At 43.2% G+C, this 6,000-nt stretch overlaps 1 long non-coding RNA gene across 2 annotated transcripts; it reads right to left on the reverse strand.

Annotated features, from left to right (window-relative positions):
• Positions 1–1,777: 1,777 nt before the first annotated feature.
• Positions 1,778–6,000, reverse strand: LOC136356366 (uncharacterized). 2 transcript variants are annotated; one of them, XR_010741104.1, is made up of 4 exons: positions 5,396–6,000; positions 4,846–4,926; positions 3,579–3,697; positions 1,778–3,354 (listed from the first exon to the last, which is right to left on the reverse strand). It is a non-coding gene; the product is annotated as an uncharacterized lncRNA (long non-coding RNA). The 2 variants fall into 2 exon arrangements; XR_010741102.1 differs by lacking the exon at positions 1,778–3,354 and having other exon boundaries at positions 3,397–3,697.

Raw genomic sequence — 6,000 nt, forward strand, 5'->3', positions numbered from 1 at the left:
AATTTATGGGCCCCCTTTTCACTTTCGCAGTCCTTCTTGGCATCTTGCAACATCTGACCAAGATCATCCGCAACGTCGTTATAATCAGCATCTATGTCCTCCTCGCCTGTTTGATTTCCTTCAAATCCAGCGTACTGAGCAAAGTCTGGAATATTGTCGTCTTCCACTTCATCTTCTTCCATTTCAACCCCTTGCTCTCCGTGGGATGTCCAACAATTATAGCTTGGCATGAACCCCGACTCAAACAAGTGAAAATGAATAGTCCTGGATGCAGAATACTCCTTCTGATTCTTACACTTATTGCATGGACAACAAATAAGACCCTTCTGCTTGTTAGCTTCGGCCACTCTTAAAAAAATAATGCACGCCGTCAATAAACTCTTTGGACCACCGGTCAGCGTACATCTATTGCCGATCCATCTACATGAAATGAAAAAAAATCGTACACAAATAATCATTCGTACAATAATGACAGTCATACAATAATGATAAAATAATCACAAACTCTTTCAATAATCATACAATAATGACATATCATTATTCATACAAAAATTATAAAATATTCCACCAAATAATTCTTATTTATTATTTTTTAAGTTTTAAATTCTTTTAATTTTCAATTTAGTTTGTTTTCTTTTATTTAAGATTAACTTTCACTATATTTTCCTACTCAACTATTTTATAAAACCTTATTTAGCAAATAAACAAAATTTCTATATATTCTTTCTTTTCCACACAAATTTTCTCTCTCATCAACTTACAACAAAATTTTGGAGGCAAAAAAGTGTGCAAAACATAGCTCCAAATGTAATATGACCAAAAAAAACATTGGAGGATAAAGTTGCTAACCTTTTAGGCACCTCCGATTTGTATATAATCACCAAAGTAAATTCACTATAAATTTTGGCATGACCTCCCCTCTTTTTTGAAGAAATTTTGAAGCTTGCTCGGGCTGGAGGAGGAAGAAGATATATATAAAGGGGTGGGACTTTAGTCCCGGTTGGTGTTACCAACCGGTACTAAAGATCACCGGGATCTTTAGTACCGGTTGGTAACACCAACCGGGACTAAAGATTCCGGGGGGGCCTGACAAGCCCTGACAGCATTTGAACCAGGACTAAAGATAATTTTTAGTGCCGGTTGGTATTACCAACCGGGACTAAAGATCAGATATGCCCGTTACCCTTTTTAACCGGGACTAAAGATCAGGTTTTTGTTTCAACCGGGACTATCGTGGAATTCGGTCGACCGACGAAAGATGGTTTCTCCAGCAGTGCTTGCTCAATGTGCCAGCATGTGACGGCAGCTGGTTAATGTTGTTAACTAACATGCGCCAAAAGCTACAAGTCTGTTAAATTTCCAAGGTTATTCCCAGATCGAACTCGGCCCAATCAGCTCGCAGCTTCAAGAATACAGTACATGAAAAAGAAATGATGATTTGGCAGAGTGCCACCAAATGTAGTTTCGTCCTACTATATATGGCAACTTTTCTGTTAAATTTCCAAGGATCCCAGATCGAAGTCGGCCCAATCAGCTGGCAACTTCAAGAATACATGAAAAAGAAATGTTGATTTGGCAGAGTGCCACCAAATGTAGTTTCGTTCAACTATATATGGCTACTTTTCGCTGAAAAATTAAATGTCCATACTAATTAAAGCTGCTAATATTGAATTTCTTCTTCCTCAGATATATATATTTCACATCTATAGCTTGCGATTATCAAAGTCTAAGTAATGTAATTGTTCACGTTTAAAACTTTGCTAATTACTTGTTTTAATTAACTAACCTTTGCATCCATTCGAAATTTCATTAATCTTACAGAAACTTTTGTCCCGGGCTCCCGGCACGGTAATTCCTTGTGCATACATTGATAACGCTGCAAATACAAAGTGAGTTACACTGGAAAACAAAAGATCGAGATGGGGTCCTAAACAATTTGCTGCAGTTAAAAATACATGACAATACGCTAGCATGTTAATTAGTAGGAAAAAAAACTCTTGAGGTTTATTGTTGTTGCCATCCCTGTGAATGCGAAATACGCCAGCATGTTCATTGAGGATCCAGAGGATTGTTGTGAGCTCGCTGCCACAGGCGAGCTGCTTGGCATCGGAATCCCTTGTGCATCGGACCGACGCAAACATCAGAAGACGCACCCGTGCCATGAAGATATGTTCCAGCATGTCCGACATAGAGAAGTCCTCATTGTCCCGTTCTTTCAATACTGGAATCAATTCCTTATACCGGATCCGAAGGTTTTCGGTGTAGTAATGCTGATCCTTTCTCTGTATCGGTTTCTCATTACCCGACTTAGCGGCACCAAGGTGAAGCTAGTTCTGTCAGAGAGAATTATATTCTGGTAGAAAAGATCACTTGCGAATTCTGGCCTCGACTTGTGGGTACTATATCCTGGCCTCCCGCTGCTGATATTCATCGGCATCATTGGTTTGGGCTGTTCCTCCTTGTCTATTAGGAGTTGGGCGAGATTCTTCTTTCCTCCATGCACTTAACAGAAGATTGTAATTGGTTGCCCTTAATTTCGTTCAGAGCTTTGAGGGCACCTTCGTACAGGCTGCGTAGCTTAAGGCCTGGTAGCATGCTTGGGCGCACCACGACGAGGAACACCATGTAATTTGACAGCGCCTTGATCTCCCGTACATGTCACGACGATGATGCATATTCACCACTGATCAAGAGGAAGATGTCTGTGGTGATGTGCAATATAAGGATGGTCCTTTGGAATGCAGGTGCGAAGTCCAGAGCCTCTTCTAGTACCCGATGTATTGCTGGTTGCGGTTTCACCACCGACACCGCCGCTGCTGGTAGTTCCCCTTCCAATGCAGGCGCCATGGGCAGCACCTTGTCATAAATAGGTGGGTACGCTGACTTGATACATTCCCATATACATTCGAACAAAAGGTTCCTGACATCTGATGACCGGTAGCATAACATATGAAAGCCCATCGAGTTGTGGTATCTGTACTCCATCCAATGGTCATCCAGTGAAACTAATTCCAACATTGATTTGAATGTCTTCGACTTCCATGTCATGTCACGAGTGCACTCGTCAAACAAGTTGTATTGCCCACTGATTCCTAGCCACCTCCTGTAGCTAGTTGTTGGATCCTTGGAAAAGAACCTCGATGGATCTAGAGAGAGGATGGAACGGTGAATCATGCGCCATTTCCCTAAGCACAGAAGGGAATGGTGAAGACAGGAGCGTGGCCTATCATCCAAGAAGGAATAGGTCCATGTCGAGGCCACTGCTCTGAGAAGCCATTTGATATCCAGGATGACGGTGCCACCCAGTACGATATATGTGATCAAAACGTCAGGCTGCTGCGGACCTTCCCTGCTCTGAGACCAAAACAGCAAGAACATTGCAGATGTGACGAAATGGGAGGTGAAACAGATGGCATAACCACCCCATGTGTGGACCTTGACTGCCTGTCACGCCCGGAAATTCACTAGTAATTTCCGAACTAATTTGTGCATAAAATCCTCGTCCAGGAATCAGCCGAGGTACACAAACCGACAATTTAATATACCAATCCATCTTAATAATAACGTTACATACTTACAAAGAAAAGAAAACAGCAGCGGAATTAACGGTCTAGCGATGGCTTCAGCTCCATTCCCACAGGCAGCTCAACTGGGGTATAAGCCAAACGTCTTCTCCTTCTGGGTCCTTTATCTTCAACTGCGGTTTGATGATTATTGCAAGAATGAGCATATGACATACTCAACAAGCCACACAGCAAGTATGCAAGTGCACAAGGATACCAAAGGATGGCATAATATAGGCTCATTTGCAAAAGCAGCATTTAGCAAAGATTTAAGAGTAGTAAAACAGTAGAGTAATTAATCACCACTTTTAATCAACACTGAACAGCACACCCATGCTGCTCAGGCCCAACCAAACCTGAACAACCAACCCCGGTCGTACAGATCAAACCTCCAAACTAGGAATTATCCATTCCAAACCAGGAGTCAAATTAATTCTCACATTATTAACATTGATGAGTAGTGTGAAACTAATCACGAAAAACATTGCTCAACTCGCCCATAACCGCGGGCACGGCTATTCGAATAGTTTTACTCTGGCCAGAGGTGTACCACTGTACCCACAAGACACGATTCCACACATGTTGCCATGCCCCGAAATACCACCACGGCATTGCAAAGGGGGAAATCGTGACAATACCCTTTCCACAACACAACTCAAAACAGTGCACCATTCCTGGATCATAATCACCCCCTTATAAACAAGGCACGGACTCCCCAGCGACCCCCGTGGACTTCTCGCCACTTCTCAGTCTGGCGCACTATAATGAATCACCCTATACAAAAGATAAAACCGTTGCCCACGCTGGCTTGTGGTTGGCACGGTTAATGTCTCACAACAGTAGCTCGCGAACTGGTCCTTAATTGTCATGAGCACAACCATCAAAACCATATGCTCACAACCCACCTTAACCAGATTTTAATTATCAATTAATTAACATCACACGATTAATCATCGTGAGCTACCATTAAATATAACCATAATTAATAAGAATTATATAATTTAGATTTAACCCCTTTAGTTAGCTTATGTTTCTAAGCATGGCTAAGCAAACATATATATAGCATTTAGCTGAACCAATCCAATATATAAGGTTCATGCTAATCAATTTATTACCCAAGGTATCAAGGAATAGGGCATTCAATGCAAATTGGCCATAACAAAGGAATAAGTTCACACCACCCGGTGACATTCGAAAATAAATGCACAGTTGAAATAAATAGAGAATTTAAATATAGGATCAACATGCTCAAAGGATTGTGTTTAGGATCTGTGTGACTTGCCTTGCAATAATCGATCTTCAATTAACCTTCTTGATCACTTCCAACGCACTCACGAACCTTCGCAACGACGGAAACAACAAGCTAACACGCAAAACGAAGAAAAAGACTAATAAAAACCAAATAAACAATACATATAAAGTAAACAAACATGTAGATCATGATTTTAGATGAATTATGAGACTTGAACGGCCTTATTCTGACTCCAAATGAATTTATTATGAATTTTACAAGATTAAATCTAATTAAAGCCCATTTAAAAAGAATTAAATAAATTTAATTCAATTTATGGACAATTTTAATATGTAGATCTTTATTTTAGAAAAATTTAGCAACTTGAACCACCTGAAACGGAGCTACGGTTATTTAGTTATGATTTTCCGAAGATTTAATCTATTAAAAGAAATTGGAAAAGAGGAATCATGACGTCATGCTGACGTCATCATCGTCGGCATGACACGGGCGACGACCTCGCCGGCGATAGAGAGATCGGCCAGGCTATGCAAGGGCACCTACGCGTAGAGGACGACGAGACGAATCCGATGGTGCTCACCTATGCGTCCAACGACGACCGACGACGGCCGACGACGAGAGGAGGCGACGGCGGCGGCTTGGACCTCGCCGGCGGCGAGATACGGCGGTCGGCGGCGACGGGGAGGAGGCGGCCGGGCTTCCCCACCACCGTGCGTATGCAAAGGCGGCGACAGCAAGCGGCGGCGACAGCAAGCGGCGGCGACGGTGGACGCGGCGGCGCGGCGTGGCCGAAGGATGGCCGGCGACGGCGGCGGGTTGGGCGACGAGGCGGCGGCGCTACGGAGCACTAGAGACCACGGGAGAGGGGGCAAACGAAAGAGGGCGACGAGGTGGTCCTATTTATAGCCTTGGATTGAAGAGATCGGACTCCTCCCGCAAGAAATCGATCCGAGAAAATCAAAACTCGGTTTTGGAGATAAACTCGAAAACGAGTTTGATTCGGATAAAATACCCAACGATTTGCTCCGATTCTTGAGGGGAAAGATAGAGGAGGATGTGGGGATAAAAACCCCTCAAAAATCCAGAAGAAACGGGGCCGGATTGGAGCGGATTTGAGAGGAGAAGGGGGCGGCTCGGGCTCGACTAGGCCGGCCGGCCGGAGGTTGAAGAAGCAACCGACATGTG

This window comes from Oryza sativa, chromosome 4 (assembly GCF_034140825.1).
Source record: "Oryza sativa Japonica Group chromosome 4, ASM3414082v1".
Taxonomy (NCBI): domain Eukaryota; kingdom Viridiplantae; phylum Streptophyta; class Magnoliopsida; order Poales; family Poaceae; genus Oryza; species Oryza sativa.